Below are 24,767 nucleotides of genomic sequence, written 5' to 3' on the forward strand. Positions count from 1 at the left end.
TTCTGTTTGCTAAGATTTTGTTAAGAATTTCTGCATCTATATTCATGAGAGATACTTGCCTGTAATTTTCTTTTTTTGTGGTTCTATTTGGTTTTGGTATCAGGGGCATACCAATGAAATTGGAAGATTTCCTTCCTCTTTTAGTTTTTGGAATAGTTTGAGAAGAATAGGAATTACCTCTTCATTAAATGTTTGGTAGAATTCACTTGTGAAGCTGTCTGGTCCTGGATTTTTGTTTTTTGGGAGTTTTTGATTACCGATTCAATCTCATTGCTGGTATTTGGTTGTTTCAAATTTTCTGTTTCTTCCTGCTTTAGTTTTGATAGGTGATATGTTTCTAGAAATTTATCCATTTCTTGTATGTTATCTTTTGTTGGTATATAGGTCTTCATGATTTTTTATAATTGTTTGTATTTCTGTGGTGCTGGTTATTATTTCTTCTCTTTCATTACTGATTTTATTTATTTGTGTCCTCTCTCTTTTGATGAATATTGCTGGGGTTTATCAATTTTGTTGATGTTTTCAAAAAACAAGCTCCTGGTTTCGTTGCTCTATTTTGTTTTCTGTTTAGTTTCTGTATCATTTATTTATGCTCTAATCTTCATTATTTCCTTCCTTTTTCTATATTTGGGTTTTGTTTATTCTTTATGTAGCTCCTTTATGTGTATGGTTGGGTTGTTTGAGATTTTTCTTGCTTCTTGAGGTAGGCCTAGAACTAGGGGAGTACTATAAACTTTCCTTTTAAAACTGCTTTTGCTGCATCCCAAAGGTTTTGGATCATTGTGTATTTATATGTATTTGTTTCCTTGTAACCTTTTATTTCTTCTTCGATTTCTTGGTTATCTGTTCACTGTTTTGTAGCATGTTATTTAACCTCCATATATTTGTGCTCTTTCCAGATTTTTTTCTTGTGATTCATTTCTAATTTCATAATGTTGTGGTCAGAAAAGATGCATTGGTATGACTTTGATTTTTTAAAATGTGTTCACTTGTTTTGTGATTGAATATGTGACCTATTCTGGAGAATGTTCTGTGTGTACTTGAAAAGAATGTATTCTGCTGTTTTAGGAGGAATGTTCTGGGTATTTTTGTTAAATCCATCAAGTCTTGTGTCATTCTAAGTCACTGTTTCCTTGTTGATTTTCTGTTTGGATGATCTGCCCATCAGTGTTGCTGGAGTGTTAAAGTTCCCTACTGCTATTGTATTACTATTATTTCCCTTATGATTGTTATGAACTGTTTTAGATATTTGAGTGCTCCTATGTTGGGTACATAAATATTTATAATTGTTACATCTTGTTGAATGTTCACTTTATTATTACATAGTTTCCTTTTTTTTTTCTTTTGTTATAGTCTTCGTTTTAAAGTCTATTTTGTCAGCCTTAAGTATTGCTAGCCCAGTTTTCTTTTGACCTCCATTTTCATGATAGTTAATTCTCCATCCCCTCACTTTCAATCTGCATGTGTCTTTAGGTCTAAAATCTGTCACTGGTAAGCAGTATATAGATGGGTCTTGTTTTTTAATCCATTCTTCCAACCATGTGTCTTTTGTTGGAGCACTGAGTCTATTTATATTCAAGGTAATTATTTATTGATGTGTACTTGTTGCCATTTTGTTACTTGTCTTTTGATTGTTTCTATAGATTTTCTCTCATCCTTTCTTTTTTCTCTCTCTCTTTCATGGTCTCTTGGCTTTCTTTAGTGATATAGTTGGGTTTTTTTCTCTTTATTCTTTGGTATCTATTACTGGTTTTTGATTGTGGTATTTATTAGATTTGTATATAATATCTTCTGTATATAGTAATCTATATTAAATTGATAATCTCTTAAGTTTAAAATCCATTCTTTATTCCTCTATCTCTCATGTTTTAGGTATATGATGTCATATTTTCACCTTTTTGTTCTGTGAGAACTCACAGAAATATTTATTTTTACTGCCTTGGTGTTTTATTTTTACTTTTCATACTGTCACTTATGGTCTTTTCTTTCCACTCAAAGAATCCTCTTTAATATTTATTGTATGGCAGGGTCATGAACTTTTTAAATTTTTGTTTACCTGTGAAATTCTTTCTCTCTCATGTTCTGAATGATAGCCTTGCTGGAAAGAGTATTCTTGGCTGTAGATTTTTCCCTTTCAGCATTTAGAATATATCACCCACTCTTTTCTGGCCTCTAAAATTTCTGCTGAAAAATCCACTGATGGCCTTACAGAGTTTCCCTTGTATGTAATGTATGTCTTCTTTTCTTTTGCTGCTTTAAAATTATTTTCTTTACCACTACTTTTTGCCTTTTTAATTACTATGTGTCTTGGTGTGGACCTCCTTAGTTTGAATTTTTGGTGGGCTCTCTGTGCCTCCTGGATATGGATATCTGTTCCTTCTGCAGATTAGGGAAGCTTTCAGCTATTATTTCTTCGAATAAATTTTCTGCCTCCTTATGTCTCTCTTCTTCTGAGATCCCTATAATGTGTATATTATTACACTTGATGGAGTCACTGAGTTCCCTAAGACTATTTTCAATTAGAATAATTTTCTTTCTTGGCTCAGCTCAGTTACTTTTTATTACTTTGTCTTTCAGGTCATTAATTCATTCCTCTGCTTCATTTAGCCTTCTATTTATTTCATCAAGGGTATTTTTAATTTCTTTTATTGTGTTCTTGATCTCTGATTGTTTTTATTTTTAAATCTCTGTGTTAAGAGTCTCACTAATGTCTTCCACTTCTTTCTCGATCCAGTGCATATCTTTGTGATCATTATTTCAAATTCTCAGTCAGGCATATTACTTATATCCATTTCACTTTGGTCTCTTGCTGTGGTTTGGTCCTGTTCTTTCATTTAGGAAATATTGCTCTCTCTCCTCATTTTGTCTGACTTTATGTGTGCATTTCTGTATGTTACTTCTCTTGCTCTTAACCATAATAGCCCTATGAAGAAGAGGTCCTGTGCCCGGCAGTGTGGTGTGCCCTGTTCCCCAGGGCCTAGCTTTCTAGGAAGTGTCTCTTATGTGTGTTGCATGTGCTCTTTTAATTGAGTCTTAGGCTCTTTTTTCTTCAGTCCAGCTGTCTGCAGAGGCATTATTTGCCTATTGTGGGCACTGTTTGGTCTCTAGCAGGAGTAGGTGTATTTTAACAAGGTGTACGGTGATCTACTTGCAAAATGAGACCTGCTTCTGCTGCCCCAGAACTAAGGTCCCACAAAATGTGTGGGTCAGGAGATGTGTTGGCATTTTTTGTGTTGCTTTTCTTGAGAGGAAGGGCCCATGGTGCCCGGACTGAGGGAAGTGTGACTGGGAAAGGCAGATCTGCCAAAGGTAGGAGACCATGGAGAGTGTGAAGGGCAGCTTGGTGTAAGTAAGTTAGGTATGGAGTGCTGGCATCAGGCTGGTTCCCACAGGTGGCCACTGTTTATGCTGAAAGGTAGGAGATGAAAATGTTGCCTACCAGCACCTTTGTTCCTGGAAGGGTCTCTTGGTGATCCAAGTCCTTCCAGGTCATGCTCTAAACAAATCACTGTCCCTCTGGTCTGTCCCTGGTGTTTTTCAAACTGTTGGTTATAAGCTATATCTGCATAAGCCGCTTGTCCTGCTACCTCTAAAGGGCTTCCCCAAACCCTCTGGCACTTCTAGAGCTAAGCCTGCCAATTTTTAAAATTCTAGGCTTCAAGTCCAGCTGGTTTTAAGAACTCATGAAATTCAGTCTTCAAAGGCAAATATTACGAGAATTCATTTTCTTCTTTTGTGTACTCCCCAGTATGAAAGTCTGTTTCCACCCTTCTCTCTCCTACTTCCCTCCCCACCATGGACAGCCTAGGATTGCCTCACTCCCAGACCACATCCTCATCCTTTCTAGCTTGTTCCATGTAGTCACTTCTCCACCTTTAGTTGTGGAGTTTTTTCTGGCAGTGTTTGGGTTGTTTTCTGGTTACTTACACTGCTGTAATTTAAATAGAAAGAGTGATTAGAGAACAATAAGCATTTAATTAAGGCCTGAAAACTAGTCTAAATAAAAATGAAAATAATTTTGGGCTCTGAGCTTCATTTTCAAAATTATATTGAGGCCAGAAGGTTATTTTCTTGGGATTGCTTTCTAGCAGTGGAAGGGGCGAGTGAAGAAATAAACAACTGAGTAAAGACTATATGTTAATTAGTGAGACCTTTTAGAGGGCTGCTCACTCAGTGCAAAATCATGGTGCTTAAGGACTTCATGATCTGGCTTTTACCCCAAATGAATGAAGTGATAATATGTAGAAATTAAATGTCTCATTACTTTGTGGCAAAAATTCCCTCCTTCACACTGTTTTTGTACACTTCCAGAATTTTTAAACTTCAAATGCTTGAACTCCATTTCTCCCATGATCCTTTTTGTTTCTCTCTGTCTCAGACTCCTGTGAAGAACCATCTCTATGTGTTGGCTATTTTCCCCACTCCCTTATGATCATTTGAGAAAACTTAATAAGTACTCTAATAAAGATAATAAGGTGATAATGTATTATTACATCAGATAACGTATTTTGAAGTCAATAGTAATTTCTAATATAAAGTTATAGCAACAATCAATTGTTTGGGAGAAAGTCAGGCTGTAGATTCTCCCCTTTACTCAAAATATACTTCAGGTAAATGAGGATTTTGTATAAACAGTCTTGCATTTTAAAAATATTAACAAATTGATAAAGATAAATAATAGCACTGTATGGGGACAAACTTCAAATTAAACAAACTTTTATCTTGGCAAACTTTACATTCCTTTTTTTTTTTTTTTTTTTAACTTTACCTTCCATTTAGGTAAGTGCTCCCTATTGCATCCTCTTTAGACTACTCAGTCCTCTTCTATAATCTGTATGCTTGATGTTGATCCAACCCAATTATTCCATACTGCTCCATGCAGACCTTCTTCTGTCCTTAGCCACCCTGTTTCCCTTGAGTTTATGGTTTGGTTGCTGCCATCTTCCAAGGCAATAAGAAAAAGAAGAGTTATCAAGGAGACAGAGCATGTCACGATGTTATACTGTCAGATCCACGCAGATCAAAACAGGAAAGTGAGACTAGTACATAGGTGAGATATTTGTTACTGATAGGAAATGTTTTGTTTTGTTTGAAACATTTATTTATTTATTAGAGAATGAGCATGCACAGATGTGTACACATGTATTAGGGAAGGAGCAGAGAGAGAGAGAGGAAGAGGAGGAGTCTACCAGTAGACTTCTTCTTGAGTGTGGAGCCCAACAGTTAAGTGGCAGGATCCCAGGACCCTGACATCATGACCTAAGAGGAAATCAAGAGTCCTATGCTCAACCAACTGAGCCACCCAGTACCCTGCTCTTTTTTAAAAAGGGATTTATTTATTTAATTATTAGTGAAAGAGAGGTAGGAAATGGTTATTATAGAAATGATAATTGTGAATTTAAGAGTGAAATTCAGGTAATTCAGTATCAAACGGATTGCTGAAAGACAAAGAATATGCAAGCAGACACTTCATAGGAATAAAGAATTATTTTCTGTATCATTTTAATACCATGTTATTACATCCTTTATAGCACTTTACTATACTTCAGTATAATTATTGGTTACTTGCCTATATCCTTCCTGAGACAGTGAATTCTTTGAGTTCATGGACTGTGCCTTTGGTCTTTGTATTTCTAGTGATTATCACATATTATTATCAAGTAAATACATGAATGTTCAGTGGTTACAAAGGAATTATTATTATTTTTAAAAGTCTCTGCAGGAAAAGTTCCTTTATTCTGGGCTCTTCAGAACCATTTCCTAGTCTTCCATTCAGAGACTTAATGTCAGTAAGTCTCAAATGTTCATTGTTTGTGTATTATCAAATACACTGTGTGTGTATTGAGAATTAGTTGTCTGGGGAAAAAGGATATCAATTTGCATTTCTTAGTAAGTTCAACCCAGAAGGAGAAATAAGAAATTTGGCTACAGCCTGAATTCCCTTTTCATTCAATAGCCATGCAGTTAGGTTATACCCTTTATTAAATGGATTTCTTATTAAAAATAGTTAACATGCATAATTGGAAACAGGGAGAGTGATTATGATCTGCTAGAATTGGATTCAAGAGTAGATATTTGATCTGCCAGGGTAACCTCTGTAAATTTCCCTACTTGTTTTATACAGAGTGATTCAGTTGCTCTCTGGACAACCAATCCCATTTGCTTGGAACTGGGTAACTGATGTCTTTTAAAGTAAACATTTTATTAATTTGAATATACTTGTCTAAGTTTAACATTGAGACAATTTCTTTTTTATACTTTTTTATTTCTATAAAACAAATAGTGCCTGCAATATAGTTCAACAGCTATAATGGAATTGATAAGGTCTTTCATATCTTCTTATTTCAAGTTAGATTTTGCTTTCTGGAATCAAAAATGTATTTTTCATGCAATTTGAAAGAGTTATTCTAAGAGATTTATATTCTGGAGAAAGAAAACCAGAGTCTGTTTTTAAAACTCTTTAGGAATAAAAAAAAGTTCTGGTAGGGTCAGTACTTCTTACACTACATAGTTTTGTCACCGCTCTGATTCTTTACCTTTTTATAGAGAAAACCATATTATGGTAAGCATGTGGGAGAAAAGGAGGCAAAAATTAATGATCAAAGCAGCTTCTGAATATTTAAGAAGTTGAATGGAAGACAACAGACAAAATGTTAGTCTATTCACATTCCTTAATAAAATTGAATTCTAATTAAAAAAAAATAAAATTGGATTTATTTGTCCTACTTACTTGAAGTTAAAAAAAAAACTACTTTACACAAAGATTATAGTCTAAGTATGTGATTATAGTTTAAGAATATTTTCTAACATGTCTTTTGGACATGCAGTCTTGAAGACATTTCTGTTATTAATGTGAGAGGGAATAATTATGTTATTGAAGAACTATGAGTAGTAACTAAATTCATAGTTAATATGTTTTGGTTGATGATATACCTTTCTAACAAATTAAAGATCTTTAGTGCCTGAATTATTCTCATAAGCATATAGGTATGCTTTCATATGCTTTTTGACTCACTAGGGATTTAAGCAGCAAAGACCATTCATGGCCTCTGAAAATGAACACATACTGTGTTTAATTGACATGTGAAGTGATACATCCATAGTCAATTCTACAGGGTGAAATGGAGGGGCAGTTTTGCCAAAAATAGAGAATGATTAAAGTCAAAAAAAATGTAAATGAGCTTCTAAATCTGGCTTTATCAGAAAAGATAAAAAAAAAAAAACCAAACAAACAAATAAACAAAAAAACAACAAAAAAAACTTCAGACCTGTGTGTCAGGGAAAAACATAGGGGAAAACAATCTATTTTTAAAAGTTTGAGTCTCACTTTACAAATCACTGAATATCAGATTTTTTTTTCCAGGAGATGCAATAGATATTTCATCTAACTGCATTGGGTATTAGAGCAAAGGATGAATTGTAAGTTTTATTCAACTTGCTACAACATGTTGGTGCCCTAGGAGACTTTTCTACCTAGAGAAGAATCCATTAAAATATGTCTGGATGGAAAGCAAAAGAGGAAGGCAAAGTAAACTAAAAATCCATTTCTCTTAATTTTGGATTTCAGAGGCTGCTTTTCTTGTCTCCTTTTCTTCCTCCTCCCCTTCCTCCTCCAGTTCTCTTTAACTTTTAAAAAAGTTCATTACATTCACTACAAGTACTTTCGATTTGATAATTTGCTAAAATCATACTGATTACCTTATAAGAAGATCCTTTTGTATCTGTGCAAAATTGGTGGTTCATTGTGTCAGCAAACTGTGTCTCTCTCAATGGAAAAATATTATCACATGGTGAGATCCGAGTTTATAAAATAATTGATAAGTTGTTTTTTCTTTTACTGCTCACTCTTTTTATTTGCTCACTGATAATCTTACTCTAAACATGTCACATTTAGAATAACTTTCCATCTTTAAAAAAATATATATGTTGGATTAATTTAAGTGATTTGTACTTAAAAATTTTGCCATGTTTTAAAAATGTCATATGAAGCATTAATTAACACTTTGTTTAATTAAATTTATAATCTCTTGAAATATTATTCTTTTTATCTATATCCCTATGATATGCACATAAATCAAATGCCTGTGATTACCATAGGTTACTGTCAATATTGAAAGTATACTTCTTGTGTCTTTTTTTATATTCAATAATTTTAGTAAATAAAGTACTAAATATTGCAGATACGTTTGCACACACACAGACATACTTTTGGTTTTGCTGATCTTTTCTCTGTCCTTTATGCTTTACCCACATGTTAAGTTTTTATTTAACGTTGTTAGTACATATTGCCCTGCTTCAGGTTGTAAGCTCATCAAGGGCAAGGATCTTGTACTATTCACATGTTATCACCAAAGCCTAACAGTGCATCTGGCACTTAGTAGGAGGTAAATAAATGCCAAAAGAAAGCATGGATTTGTACTCCCATGTAGACTGAATTCATCAGATCCTGTATGTAAGCTTGCTTAGCACACACTGAGAGGGTAGTGTGAGCAGTATAATTCAGTCACATAAGGAAAAACCTGATCTTCTGAAAGCATGATAGCTGTCATATCCCATTTTTCCAAGACAGCTTTGGTGAATTTCTGTTACCCAGTCCCAGATATCATAGGTCTTACAGCAGGGCTGTTTTATAGAACAGTTCTGTATTGTGCTTGGGCATTAGGGTAGGAAGTATTTCTAGCTGGTTGTATACAAGTCTAATTGGCTGACCTTCTTGGAGATTCCTTAAGCTACTTAATATAATTTTTATAACTCTTTTCTGTTTAATTAGTTGCATTTAGAGTCTGCCATTTGAAAATATGAACATTAATCAATTCTAGGAATGCAATAATGTGATTACAGCACATCTCTGTGTACCATAAACTATGGATTATTTTACTTTTCATTGGAAATGTGGAAGATGAAAAAAGTATGTGTGAATGAGTATGTATGATTTATTTTTTCATAAATTCTATGTCAAACAAATTTTAATTCTAGAGTACATATGTTATTTTGGTGTTCACACAATATATTTTAGTTACAGAATGTAAAAATGCATTATATTGTGCTGCATCTTCAGCATTTCTCAAGTGCTTCCATATGCTATTTTATTTGAAAATTATAAAACCCCTAAGAACAGTAGGCATTGCCCATAGCTTCCATGAATATCAGAGGAAAATTCAGGCCTAGAAATAGGTGTGTAATCTTAATTCATGCTCTGTCTAAAGGTTATTCTCTGCATGCTTACTTAAACTATAGTTAACCTTAAGTATATGGACAACCATATGACATTAGCATCTACTTTTGTCTCTACTTTTATCTAAGGGTCAGAAACATTGAGTGTAAGTATTTTCAGCTTGGATGACAGGAAGCCTCTAAAATTGATTAAATTATTAGCCAGACATGTCAAGTCATTATCTCTAGTATGTGGAGGCTGTCATTAGCACTAGACATTACTCCAATTATATAGTTTTCAGTATATTCCTTAAAAATTAAGAATAAATACTCTAATTATTATCATTTGGGCCATCTTATTTTATTGGATGTGAAAAATTATTTTTAAGTCTTGTCCATTCATTAAGTCTCAAAAAATCCAGAATTCATTTCCCACTAACACTGTCATTAAGAAAAGTGATGATATAACATAAAAATCTCCATTAATAAGATTTGTACTCATCATTGCTACAAAAATCATCATAATAAGATACAAATGTGCTAATAGAATTCTGAGCTTACCTGTGTATTATGCTATTCCACGATAAATTCACAAGAACTTAAATTACAAGCTCTAATTCTGCAAAGACATTTCTATAATTTATGAAAATACTGTGTAAATAGTGGAAATATAGAAAATAGCATATATGGGCAGGTGTCAGATTCTAGTAAAACTTGGTGATCATATATATATTCATAAAGTCAAAAGACATTTTTATGACTCATTCAGATATTGGAAAATGTAGCTACGTTGCTCTTTATTTCTCAAGATTTCACAATTAAACTATCAGCTTTGATCTTAGTGATGTTATTTCCAGAAGGAATACATTTGGTGATGCTGAAGTCATATGTATATGTATAAATTTCTAGATCATGCTTCTGAATAATTGGTTTGCCAGGTTAGTGAGGAACATTCAGAAACACATTAATATTCTCATGTCACTAAGATGGAAATGATACATTGTCATGGTAATTTCACAAATGATGCCCTGGAGTGTTCAAAGAGCCAATGCCATCCAGACAGTAATTAATTACATCCAAGAGAATGTGAAATATTTCACTTGATTATAAAGTATTTTTTAAAAATATAATTACTTCTGGGAAACTATATGGAAAAAAAAAGCCATTTATTTTAAAAGGCCTGAAGTCAGACATTCTGAATTGGCATAATGTTAAATGATTTTGAATAAAAAAAAATCTGCAAACATTGGCAGTGAATTTGTTATTGTTGATGTGAGTTTAATCTTTTCCAGAGATTTGTTGAAACTTTCAGTGGATAGCCTAAGAATTCTTACATTTATACATGGTAATATATAACATAGATGATATAGGAAGCTTTGTTTACTCATGAATTCTGGTTTAAATACTCTATTATTTGGATATTTCAGAGCATACAAGAGGAGAAGTTTGATGGTCCATTGATAATTTTTAGTTTTTGAAATGTTTTATTTTCCCTCATTTTCAAAGAACTGAATTTAAGGCCTTATATAAGAAAAATTAAAGCTCTATGATGAGAGTGAGAGAAGCATTTCAAAGATGTTGCTCCACCTATATCAGGCATTTTCTTGTAACCTTTTATCCCCTTGTATTTTTGAAATATAGTCTTGATTAGATTTTTTTTTTTTTAGAGAAGAACAACGCCAAATTAAATAATGTTCACTGGTTCACAACATGAATAGTATTAGGATACTCTGGCACAGGGATGATAATGTTTGTATGGTAATCGCTTACTCTGTTAGTTATACAGAAATCAATCTGGGGAGGTTATCTCATAGGTAGATGACTTGGGGGTTGAATACCAGTAAGGTTTTCAGGATCCTCATAAATACTGAGCTTCTGTGTTCACTTCCTGTTCCATCATGCTATTACACGTCTAAAACACATCCACTTTTCTTACCTGGTTCACTGATTTTTAAAAATTAATCATAAAAGATATATTTAATTCCTTTGGTTAAAGTCTTCGTTTTTCCTCATTAAATAGGTATTGTTGGTGAAAACACACTTTTCTATTAGGCATTTTTACCTACACTTTCATGAGGGTTTCAGATATTTAAGTGATGATGTGATGTAGGAAGTCATTGTTTCTGCAATGGGAACAAATGTTACTGGAGATATTAGGGTGAAGGATTTGAAGTCAAGAAATTTTAAAAAATGAAGAAATATTGTGGGTGACAAAGAAATAATTCACAAGTCTGCCTAGAGCTATCTGGGAGGGAATGACTTGTGCTATTCACTATAGAGTAAATGACAACATCCCACCTGACTCACCTATTTCAAACAATATTTAGACTCAGATGGCTTAATAAAGTAAGTCTAGGAGAACTGTAAATAATTGGAAAAGAAAAGTGAGAAGGAAATGGTGTAGGGAAATAAGCAAATTAAATGGATTGTATTTTAAAGAAAATCTCATTAGCTTATTTATTGGCTATCAAGGGAAGTTGTAAAAACATGTAAAAAATAGAATTTGGATGGAAAACATGACAGTAATAGAAGGAAACTTTCCCAAATAAGTAGTATTGTATTCAGTTATTTTTGTTCCTTATAATAATTTTGTATCTTTTCAAAATTTGAGGAGCCAATGAAAAAGGAATAAATAATCAGTATAACTAAGAACTTTTGACTCCTTGAGGCATTTTAAGAAAGACTTCTAATTCACTGATACATTCTAAAAAGAATGTGAACTACAGCCTTGGCTTCTGGGTTTTGATATTGTTGCTGTTTGTTTGTTTTTTTACTAACTTGTAATAAATTCATCCATAAGGATGCCGAGACCCCATTATATTTGTCAAAGAGAACTACTAGTTAAATAATTCACAGCAATTCACCTATACTTTTTCTTTTACCACTCCTGAATCCTTTCTAACCTTTGAACATATTCTTTCTGATTTCATTAACCTTTAGCTTTCCTGTTATTTTTAGGCAGTTCTGTAGTTGCCTCTGTGAGATAGTTCTTTGTGTATAGAGAACATGTGTTTGGAGATTAATGTTCAGTGTGTAGTTAAGATTTAGCATATATGATGAATTATTTCAGAATTAGGACTATTGAAAATAGTATGTTAGTGGACTTAAATATCTCCTGATCATACAAAAGGATTAGTCTTATTAGAGGCTTTAATAATACCAACCAAACTGATGGATAGCTAAACAAACAGACACTCTAAGGTGCCAGAGAAACCAAGTATCTTTAAAAGTGACAAGATCTATTGTTATTTAGAATTTCTTCACCCTCTTATGAGCCGTTGAAGTCTAACATGATTTTTTCTTAATGGTTACTTATTTTTGCTCTTTCTAGGTTACTCATTTAAAAATGAAAACAATATGTTTTGTAGAACACAGTAGTAATACTACAGTTCTGTTTCTTAGCTATTATGGAGATATATCTCTCTGACTTTTAATTCTAGATATAGAAGTATATTTTTCCTGTTCTTAGAATATGTGGAAGTTGTACTTACTAAGGACTAATTACTTTCAAGAATGTAGTAAGTAGTTGAAGCAAGTAGTGATACCAAATAAGCAATTCTACAACTTGTGCAAGTGTGATTAGCATGTGGTAAGAATATACATATTTAAAGCTATGTCATCTCCTTTTCTCAAGCCTTTTGCTGTGATTATTTTTAATGTCATTGAAATTCACTTGGCTCACTATTCTACCAGCTCAGGAATAAGTTTTAAAGTGTTTAATAAAGTTTCTTACTTTAGACCTCAGAAATATGTACTAATTAGATTTGTATCTGTAAGAAAGTAGCATAAAATGTTATAAGGCATCACTAAACAATTAGTGCATTTCTGTTATTTGAAAAACAACCTATTTTGAAATATTAGGCATGAAAAAATAAAGGCACCCTCAAAAATAATCATTTTATGGCCAAACTGTGATTGCTAAGGGGAGCAGATTCATCTTGTTGTTAGGTTAGAAGTGTGAATTATTCTTCCCAAGTTGGTTTTTGTCTCAGAATGTTGCAAGTGGCTGATTTCAAGAAGTTTATATATAGCCCCGGGCTGAGAGTTATAGCCCAAGGATTTGAACTTAAATTTTAAAGAGATTTGACACTGATTTCTTTAAAGGATTCATACTAATAACCATGAGACCAAGACTTACTATTAATTAAAGGGTAATCAGATAGTTAGGTTTCTCTATATAAATAGGATGTATAAAACCATTTAAATATCAAAATTGATCCTAATCAAGAAGAAGCAAATTAGTCCTCATTTTATCTCATAATTCAAAAAATCTGATTGAAGAAAATATTTATTACAGTCCGTGTATCATCTAGGTTCTGTGTCAAAGATTAGTATTAATTCAATCAACAAATATTTGTCTAAATCCTACCAGTTAACTGTAGGCATTCTGTCCACACTGAGAATACCACAGTAACCAAATTAGGCAATGATTCTGAACTTATGCTTAAGTAAAACAAAGCACCTAGAAATTATGATAAATATTTTAAAGGAAATAAAAAGATGATGAGAGAGGAAAAAAAGGTTATAAGAGAAATTTTCCCTAGGAGATTGTATGTAAGCTGAGATGTGGAAGATAAGAAACCAGAGAATGGGGATGAGCATTCCTGAGGGCACCATGTGGGAAAGGGCCATAAAGGTCTGAAACGGTCCAAGGTGATGGAAGGACTTAAGAGTGGAATGGCCAGAGTTGGGATTTGAGAGATGAGCCAGCTACTACAGTGCTCAGAACTAACTAGTTATAGACCTTAACAAACAGTTTCCTCCTATATATATCTCTCCTTAGCTATCTCCCAGGCCCCTTAAACTCAACATGTCCAAAGCTTAATTAAGTACCATCATGCTTCCCCCCCTTCATTATTGTATCTGAAAATAGAATCCTATTCTACTTGGCCGTTCTCAGCCCAAGACTTTCTTGGAAGTCTCCATCATATCTCAAAACATTTTGTTTGTCTTGCTTCTTGAGCATCTCTGAACTCTGTCCTCTACTTAGCCCATCCTCTTTTATTAGAGTCACTTGGAATTCAACAACAGTCTCTTAGCTAGTATTTGGTTACCTTGTGAAGAATAGAATCAAACCCCAACTCAAACTTTGGTTTTGAATATAGAGACTGAACTACCACATATGCTTCAAAAGGGTCTGAAAAGGTTGTAACTCACCTAATGGGGCTTTCTAAGGAGAGCAGAGCAGGTTCCCCAGTAGATATAAATTTGGCTTCAGAAAGCAGGGAAAAGAGACCTGATTTTACTGTCCTTAGGGAGTTGGGTTGGGACAAGGGTTCCATGCAGGCTTGCTTGTATGGTTTATACCTCTGCTGGCATCAAGATAGTACACATGGACTTTCTTAGTGAAACAAGGAAGTGAAAAGAGTGAAAAGAGGAAGAGAGAAAGGTGAGACTTGCAAGATGTCAGCAGCTAAACATCAAAAATGAAGTCAAGTAATTGCACTGGTCCTCATGACTTAGTATTCTTTTCCTAAATTTATTCCCATGCTTCAGTCTAAGTGACTATTCTAAAATTTAGATTATTTCATATTTCTTCTTTGCTTATGATTCCATTGTCAAATGCAAAATTCCCCAAATTTCTTAATGTAGCCTATGAGGGCCACCATTACTTGCATTCTGCTCACATTTTCAAATTCCCTCACTGTTCTCTCCCTCACACTGCATTTTCAGTCACACTGGATGAGCTGAAGCATCATAATGTGCTTTGCTTTCACACTTTTGAATTTTTGTATGTGCTGTTCATGATGCCTTATAGATATTCTCTGTTCTGGTCCCATATACTTCTTTTCTATTTTTTTTTTTTATTTCAAGCTTGAGATATAATTTATGTAAAACAAAAGTTTTACTCTTTTAACTGTACAGTTTAATGAAATCTGATAAATGTATAGAGTAATGTAAGTATATAAGCAAATATAGTGTCTCACCTACTATAAAATGTTGCATTATGACCCTTTTGTGGTCACAGTACTTAGGTATTCCAGACCCTACTGACCTGATTTGTGTCCCTGTAAGCTTTGCTCTTCCCATGATGTCTTATGAATGGAATTATAAGGTAGGTATTGTTTTGTTTCTTTTTCCACTTAGCATAATGCTTTTGAGAATCATGAACATATTTTAATATATTCAGTGATTCATTTTTACTGCTGAATAAGTATTAAGGTATAGATATACTACAATGTGTTTATACATTGATCAGTTGATAGACATATATATTATTTTCAGTTTAGGGCAGTTACAAATAAATTAGCATAAAATTTGCTATACAGGTCTGTGTGGATATGAGTTTTCATTTTTTAGATAAATATATTGAGAAGGAATTGGACACCCCATGATGAGTGTTTACTTTTATAAGTAATTGCAAAAATTCTCCAAATGGTTTCACCATTTTAAATTTCTGCCAGCAAGGAATAAAATCTCTACTTGCTAAAATCCTTATATTCTTATTGTTAATTTTTTAAAAAATATATATGCTAGGTGGCATATAGTGTATCTTACTGCATTTTTAATGACTAATGATGATGAGTATCTCTTCATGTGTCTATTTGTCACTCATATATCTTCTTTGATGAAGTATCTGTTAAAATACTTTTGATCACTAATTTTAATTAAGTTGATCATCTTATTATTACCAAATTGAATTGTCAGAGTTTCTTAAATTCTTAGCAAGATCCTTTAGCTCAGATGTGTTTATAATATATATATATATTTTTTTATTTTTTATTTTTTATTTTTTATTTTTTATTTTTTATTTTTTTTTTCCCTGCAGCAGACAACTTTCATTTTTACTCTTTGCCCAGCAGCAGTGGTCTTTTGTCTGGATCTGCTCTGTGCCACCCACCATCAGGAAGCTTTTGATTCTTTTCCTCCATAAGAGGCAGTAGTTTATTCTCTGGGATCACAGCATGTGAGTGTTCCTGCCTTTACCCCAGTAGCTTACTTCTTGCTTGGTATGCAAGAAGGAACATTGTAATATTGGGAATTCTGTATTTTTGTACCATAGAAGGAGGGAGGCAGGCACTCTAAGATCTTCTATTCTGCTTCCTGTATTTCTCATGGCATTTGTGAAGCCCTTGGGAAGACCTGGCAAATGACTGTGGACACCTCTTATGTCCAGGTTCTTAAGAATTCCAAACTCTCCTTCTAGCTTAAACTTGGCCTTTATGTGTTTGTTAACCATCAAATCAACCCTTTTCATTCCTCTGATACCCTGGTGGCTGCTTCCTTCTCCCTGACCATGCCAGAAGTGGAAAAAAAGTTCATGTACATTCTCTCTCTTCCTGGGGCCTTGCTTTCTTTCCAAATTCAGTTTCCAAGTTGCTTTGGTCATACATTCTTGGCCACTTAGAATAGATTTTTTTTTTTTTTTTTGATGCCTCACAACATAAAAGTCTTGGTGAAAGAAAGCAACTGGGAAGATTAGGTTGCTCAGACAATCCTATATTTGTGGGTGGGAGGGGTAGATCATAAGGGGAAACATAGCTTGGCTTATTTTTGTCTGTATAGATATCTTGATGCATATTTTTATATATTGCTAATAAAACAGTGAGATTATAAAAGTCTTTGTATTATACTGAATCTCTGTTTATTCAGGTAAATTCCGTATTTTAAATTGTAAATGAAACATTTATTAAAAATGTATTCACAAAAAAAAATGTATTCACAATTCACTTGTTACTCATTTAAACTCCAACAACTAAAAGTTAAGAAAAAGAAAATGCCTAGTGGAACGCTTGGTTCTGTTGATATCTCAGAAATTTAGTTGTTACTGTATTAACCTAATAAAATTATACTGAAAATTGGGTTTCCATGTTACATTCATATTGCATCATATATATTAAATTTATAATTAGTAAATAGCATATATTTATAATTATAGTCACAAATTCATTAAAATGATATATTGGGTTACTTTCTCACTAAGGTATGATAAAAATAAATGTATTCTAAATACTGAATCAAAAGTTTATTAAAAAATTCATTAACAGTTCACTGCCACACTTTTCCTATCGTGCACAATTTTGAATCTGACTTCTAAGAATTCAGCCAATCATTAAAATGTCTGAAAATTTTGAGTACATTTGAGGTATTTCTTTTTTTTTTCTTTAAGATTTTAGTCACTTATTTGTGAGAGACACAGAGAGAGGCAGAAACATAGGCAGAGGGAGAAGCAGGCTCCCTATAAGGAGCTTGATGCGGGACTCAATCCTGGCATCCTGGGATCACACCCTGAGCCGAAGACAAATGATCAACTACTGAGCCATCCAGGTGTCCCAAGGGATTTCTTTTCTAAATTATCAACCTCCTCATAGAAGTTAGCCCCAAGGATATTTTGCTGTAATCCACAAAGATTTGCTTCTTATTTACAAAGATGTAAAGACCAAATAGAATTTATCAGCTTAAGGGCACCTGGTTGGCTCTTGGTTTCAGCTCCGGTTGTGATTGTAGGGATGTGGGATGTAGACCCGTGGTGGGATCCGAGCTCAGTGCAGACTCTACTTGAGATTCTTTCCCTTTCACTCCCCCTCTGCCCCTTCCCCTGCTCATATGCTTTATCAAATAAATAAATAAAATCTTTAAAAAAAATTTTTTTAACTTAGACACAGAGATTTTTAGTTACTACTACATATTACTATATAATAGTTAACATATGATCTGGAAAAGAACAGAGATCAGAAAAGATGATAACCAAAGTACCTATATAGTTCTCTAAACTTAGGAAGTGGATTATTAGCACTACCATGGAATCCCTCTTTTCATTCCAGCAACTTTCTTCTTCTGGGTCCTTTCATCCTTTATGGATGGCAAGTATGGGCAGCATTTGAGCACTGGATGACAACAATTTTACATCACAAGTCATTTTATTTTATTTTTTAAAAGATTTTATTAATTTATTCATGAGAGACACAGAGAGAGAGAGTGAAAGAGAGAGGCAGAGACACAGGCAGAGGGAGAAGCAGGCTCCGTGCAGGGAGCCTGACGTGGGACTCGATCCCAGGTCTCCAGGATCAGGCCCTGGGCTGAAGGCGGCGCTAAACCGCTGAGCCACCCGGGCTGCCCCACAAGTAATTTTCCATCCATCCCACTTCTCATCTTACTTATGTTGGGTTCCTGCACTGTGATCTCTGTTTCTTCATGAAAGCATTGGCAGGTCACTGAATGTGGGCCAGGCCACATTTGCTTTGATACACTTAATTCTTTAGAGTTATCTCACGTGTATTCAGTTTTACTGAAAACCTGGGGGACAATGAAAAAATACAACTCAGAGGGGGAGGATTTGTTTAGAGTATATATTACATTGGAGTGACTCAAGTGGAAAGCATGTTAACCATTCACAGGTTGTATTCTTCACAGGCATCTGCTAGTTAAGGCTCATTTTTTTTCAAGTTTTCACCTCCATTTGATCTAGGAGAGAAACTCTGTCCCCAGCTTTTGGACTTGTGCTATTGATCTATTTTACTTCTTCTTCCCAGCAACCAGTATTAAGTACTCAGAGGACAAAATGGCTCAGTCCAAAGGGTAAAGAAACATGGGAGGCTGTTTAAGGGAAGACTGGCCACATCAGGAAAATCCCAATGAGATGGAGCACTCCATGAGCCAAAGAACAGGATGGGCTTTGTTATGCTAAGTTCAGTTCCTGGGGCTCTTGGGTGGCTCCGTGAGTTTAGTGTCTGACTCTTGACTCTTGATTTCAGCTCCAGTCGTGTTTGGTCTCAGGGTCTTGAGATTAAGCTCCACATGGTGCCCTGCACTCAGCAGGGTGTTTGTTTGAGGATTCTCTCTCCCTCTGCCCCTCCCTCTGCTCTCATGGGGTCTCTCTTTCTCTCTCTCTCTGTCCCTTTCTCTCAAATAAATAAATATATCTAAGTTGGATACCTATGATGCCACTACTATGATGCCTTCAATACCTATGATGCCACTACTATGAAGCAGAGAGTAAATATTCTTCCCAATGCAAGTGGAACCAGTTTAGTTATACAAACACACAGGTCCAAAAACACAACTGTCCCTATATACAAACCTCTACATACAAGTACTTACATCTCCAAAAGAAAACGTAATTGTCTGAAGCCTACAGTCTCAATCAGTAGGTTTTAGTTGGAATAAACAGCATTGCTAATAGACAAAATACCCTTGGGGAGTATGACAAACATTTGCATTCTTTTTTATTAGTTAAATATGTAGTAATACTGTCTTTTTTTCCCCCAGATTTAAGATATAATTGACATATAACATTGTATAAGTTTAAAGTATATAGTGTGATGATTTGAAACACATATATATTATGAAATGATAATCACAATAAGGGAGTGGGGCTTTTTAATTTAAATATATCATTCTCTGGCCCAAATTTGTGCTGTGTTTCTTATCTAGCTAAGAATTTATCCTCTAAATCTACTCCAGCATGTAGTAATGGAGCCCAGCGAGGCAGACAAATAGAGGCTGTGCTCAGGTGGCATCTTGCGGTGTCTTTGTGTGGCCTGGGCAGTGAGAGGTATGCCCATTTAGAGGAAAAAGATCCTCATTTTATGGGATGCCTGGGTGGCTTAGTGGTTGAGCGTCTGCCTTCAGCTCGGGTCGTGATCCTGAAGTCCCGGGATTGAGTCCCTCATTGGGCTCCCTGCATGGAGCCTGCTTCTCCCTCTGCCTGTCTCTGTCTCTCTCTGTCTCTCATGAATAAATAAATAAAATCCTAAAAAAAAAAAAAAAAAAAAAAGATCCTCACTTTAGCCATGAACTCAGGCACCTAACAGGCTCCAGTGCAGAGTTGTAGACTTTAGGTTTTGGTGAGAGGATGTATTGCGAGTGCAGGAAAAGATTACTGAAGAATCAGATTTGTGGCTCAACTCCAGCAATTTCTCTATGCTAGATTTCTGGTTAGGATCAAACTTTTAAAGTAATATACTTTGGTAATACAGGGCTATCCACTATATCTTTAATTAAACTAGGGAAGTCCAAACAAATATAAACGTATTGCTGATTATAAACAGCTGCATTCTTCACATTGAAAAAACTTTTTAGAGAAATTGTTACATTACTTTAGTTTCATTTTCATTTTTAATTTATATTTTTTAAATGTAATAACATTATTTTCGTTTCTGTATATATTTATGGTTATCTCCTATTTATTGTAAATGCTACCGGTTTCCCTTTGTGGTAGTAATATTTGTCTTAATAAATTTGTTCAAATATAAAAATAGTTTTTAACTAAAAATAGTAATTGAATACTAATATATGCAAATAAAGATATGATCAAATCTGAAGGTTGTTTGAGAAATATATCAATTTGAAAAACATTGGCTTTCAGGGGAGAAAGGTTTAACTGGGAGGTAGTCTGAGTAGAATTCTAAGCATGTTGCCTGGTTATGCAGGCTAGGCCATAAGGCTTTCTGGGCCTCTCTGAGTGTAAGACTCGGGGCCCATTTCAGAGGCATCAACCCACTGACCTTCCACAAGAGTCTGCAAAGTTTAAGCATAATTAGTTCTCTGTAACTTGGGTCAGATCTCATTTCTTATTAGGGTGTCTTAAAACTATTCTTCTGCATAGCGTTGGGAGGAAAAATTGTATAAATTGTACATTTTCTTTGGAAAAGTCTGCATTTTAGAGAAGTAAGAGTCAACTTTGAGACTAAAAGCTTTCGTTTTCATAATTTCAGAATTCTAGTTTTAAGTCAATATGGAGGAACTTGGGGAAGATTCTCAAACTCCTTATGTTTTCCTGTGCTTTATATGTAAACTTGGAATGGAAATTCCAGAGGAAGTTAGGAGTATTAAATGAGTGTGTGTGTATGTATGTGTGTGTGAGAATAAGTGGGAATATGTAAGAACATATATATAATATTTATATACATATTTCATTATGTATATATATGTCATTATATATTATATGATATACACACACATATATCATCTGACTTTATTAACAAAGGGGTTGTTCCCCAATTATTTTCATTTTTGTGAAAATGCTCTTGAGAAACAGCCACACAGCATTAGGGGAAAGAAAAGACTTCTTCCTTTGAGTTATTAAGAGAAAGGTCAAATGGAGTAATTATTAAGTTTCTTTCAGTTTGAAAAGGAAGACTGTACCACTCTACCACCCTTAATGTTGAACTTGATCTAGGACAATGGAAAATATGATATAACAGAAATTCTTGAGAGAGAAATAATATGCAGAGAGCTCATTGTCCTCTAGCCAGATGGATTCAGGGAAGGGATAACGTAGCAGTTTTAGGAGGAAGCAGATAAAGAGATGCATATGGCACATCTCTAAGCCAAAGCTCTTTGAACGGGGGATCAGAAGTGAGGACCTTTCGTAACTTAAAGGGAAATCTGAAAGAAAAGATTGTGACTGCTTTCTATGTAAAGTACTGGGATATATGTGTCCTTTATTAACTTGACTGTTGTCCAGGTAGATAAGACTGAGATGGTTTTCCTGCTTTCTTGTGACAGCATGGGTTGGACGTGAGATGCAGAATTTTCCATGTGCCATTAAACAGCTCCAGAACAGCTGGAATCAGGACAAGGAGCCTACCTTGCTTATTGACTTTGTGACTAGAAGCAAATGCTATGTGCTATTGGAATGATCTTAACTCACATTTAAAAGGTCATGGACTGTAGGATTGTAATGCCTTAACTGTTACTATTTCTGGAACTAGATGAGGACAGTCTTTCAACAGGCCATTGAAATTCTGGAAAACACTCAAGAATTCAAAACCTACTCTTTCCCACTGCTTGAGGTTATGTAGTGACCCTCTTCCCTTACATTAAGATGCCGTATCTAAGGAGAAGAGGGGGAATTAAAAAAATAAAAGGCTTTTTTTGTTTTCAAACGAAGCATTTAAAATAGCTCTGAGAAAGAGTTGAACTTTGAATTGACTCATTCACAGCACAGACTGTTTAAGTATGAAGATGCTGGGTTAATATTAATTGGGGAGCTTAAGTTTCTAATGGAAGAGAGTTGTGAGGAGTTTCTAATGGACAGCATGGAAGACATGCTACATTTTCTTTGCAAATCTGAGTGTGGCTAAATCTTTTTAAAGATTTTATTTATTTGAAAGAGAGAACATGAGTGAGTGGGGAAAGGCAGAGGGAAAGGGAGAAGCAGATTCCCTATTGAACAAGGAGCCTGAAGCAGGGCTTGAGCCCAGTACCACAGGACCCCAGGGTCATGACCTGAGCCAAAGGCAGACACTTAATTGAGCTACCCAGGTACCTCTAATATAGTTAAATTTTGACCACACCTCACATACATTACATTGATAGATCTATAACAATAAAATATTAGTTTCTTTTAGCCTATATGTATGATGCTTAAATAAACAAATGAAAGTATTCTAATAAGAAGCTAATATGTATTATAGCACAGGTCATAAAGTCATTCCCCTTATGTATTCCACTTCTAATATTGTTAAGTGTTATCTTCATAGACAAGATGTTATAAATTAGAGAATAATAGTAAAATGAGTCTCAATTGTTCCTGTGTAAATTTCAGGTGCCATTGGACTCTTCACACTGACAAGCAATCTTACCATGTTTCTTGGAAGAGACTTAACTTCTCCTATAGAAATGAAGCTGAGAAGACATAAAGGTTCTGCAATAACCTCTTTTCCATTTAGAGAGAGCACATCTGAAAATGGAGCATCCGTGATAAACTGAGAAAAACCACATCCTGCTGATATTTTTTGAGCCAATAATCAAGCTGTGTTTAAAGCCAATCCTGTTGCTAGATGTTCAGTTAAGTGAAATAATATATTCCCTTTATTAATAAGCTGGTTTAGGTCAGGTATAATGTCTTTTTTATCTGAAGTAATCTGAATGATAATAGAAAACAATCATGTACAAAAAAGTAGAAGGTCCATATGGTGGTTGGGGAAGATGACAAAATTGAGCTTGGAGGGCAAAAGTGTCACAGCCTATATTTCACCAAATCAGACTTACAGCAAGATGAAATCTTTTATGATTTTCCTCCAAAGAAGGAAGGGAGCCTAGGGGGTCTGGATTAGTCTTGTCCCTTATCATCTCCTTTAGATTTATACACATTCTTAATGCATATTGGCATTTATAATTTTAAAAGAAGAAATGAATCATACTGGATAAAATTTATGGAAATTAAGCAGCCTGGGTTTCATTCACTCATACTTTGCCAAAAAATAAAAGCATAAATATCCCCATTCATACTTAAATATTAATAATGCTTATAAAAACTATAATTTTCCCCCTTAACTCCATTATTTTCAATCCTTTTGTTTTCTGGTTCTTTCTAACCTGGGCTGCAAAAAGCACTTAGTTAAGAGATTTATTCTGTATTTGTTTGGGAACATTTTGAGACTAGTTATAAGCAATCACTCTTGAAAGAAGTGGAGGATGCAGCCATATGCTAAATGTTCTGTATTTCCCCATTAAAGAAGAGAACAGAATGGCATTTAGGAGTCCTTCATTCTTTTCCACCATCTCAGAATTATGTGCTTCCACCCTAGGAGATGTAATGAGAATGCTAATTCAAGAGAATGCTTCTGGTTAAGAAGTCAAAGACAAGAAAACAATATAAAACGCTTAAACTCATTTTAAAGTCAACTTGTCATTTCTTCTTACTCTGTGCTTTTCCCCTTGGGCTCTTTTATTAATGCTCAGGGCTTTGCCAGTCATTGAGAAATGACTTATACAATTATTTCTCTAGCCCACTCTTCTCCCCTACGTCTCAAACTGGCACAGCCAGCCACTAAGTTTCTCTCTCTTTTTAAATGTTTTAAAAGTAATCAAAACTTAGCATGTCTGAAATTGAACTTCTCTCCATCTTCCTTCTTCCACATGACCATATTCATTTATTTCTGCTAAACAGTTCAGGAAATTAAGGGTTTTCTGTGTTGCATCCTAGTGTTTAATCCCTTACAGCTCACGTTTGCCACCTATGTTTTCTCTTAAATCTGTTTGCTTTTCTCTCTGTCCTCACCATAGCTAGTGATCTGTTCAAAACTCAGATCTAATCACATTACTACCATCCCCTTACTCCACATATACTATGCTGAAAATATTCAGTGTCATGCCAATGTTCCAGGACATAGGTCATTTTCCTTAAAATTACCTGGAAGTCACTTCATGGTCTGGACTTGCACTGTCTGATATGGTGGTCACTAGCTATATTTGTTTGAAATAGAACAAGTCCAAATTGAAATATACTGTTAATGTAAAATACACACTGAATTTTCAAGGCTTTGTATAAAAAAATAAAACAGTATTAAATGTACCATTAATATTTTTTATACTGATTGCATACATTTTAAAATGATAATATTTTAGAAATATTGGTTTAAATATGTTATTAAAATTTATTATACTGTTTCTTTTTACCTTTCTAGTGTAACTTAGAAACTTTAAAACTATAAAAATTTCTGTCATAATATTTTAATTAGGCAACATTTTTCTAAACCAGAATCCTGGGGTGCCTGGGTGGCTTCCTTGGTTAAGCATCTGCCTTTGGCTCAGGTCATGATCCACGGGTCCTGCGATCAATCAAGCCCTGCGTGGAGCTTGCTGCTCAACAGAGAGTCAGCTTCTCCTTCTTCTGCCTCTCCCCACCATTTATGTGCTCTCTCTTTCTCTCTCTCTCTCAAATA

The 24,767-nt window shown here is 34.4% G+C and overlaps 1 long non-coding RNA gene across 2 annotated transcripts in view; it reads left to right on the forward strand.

Moving 5' to 3' along the window:
* The window catches only part of LOC144307069 (uncharacterized), a 35,360-nt gene extending 10,593 nt beyond the window's left edge, over window positions 1–24,767 (forward strand). The window contains exons 2-4 of one of the 2 annotated variants that reach the window (XR_013374032.1): window positions 15,169–15,208; window positions 15,923–16,060; window positions 22,646–24,767. This is a non-coding gene — a long non-coding RNA (uncharacterized LOC144307069). Of the gene's footprint in view, window positions 1–13,767; window positions 15,209–15,922; window positions 16,061–22,645 lie in introns of those variants that run through there. The other variant, XR_013374031.1, reaches the window with a different exon arrangement.

This window comes from Canis aureus, chromosome 38 (genome assembly GCF_053574225.1).
Source record: "Canis aureus isolate CA01 chromosome 38, VMU_Caureus_v.1.0, whole genome shotgun sequence".
Classification (NCBI taxonomy): Eukaryota; Metazoa; Chordata; class Mammalia; order Carnivora; family Canidae; genus Canis; species Canis aureus.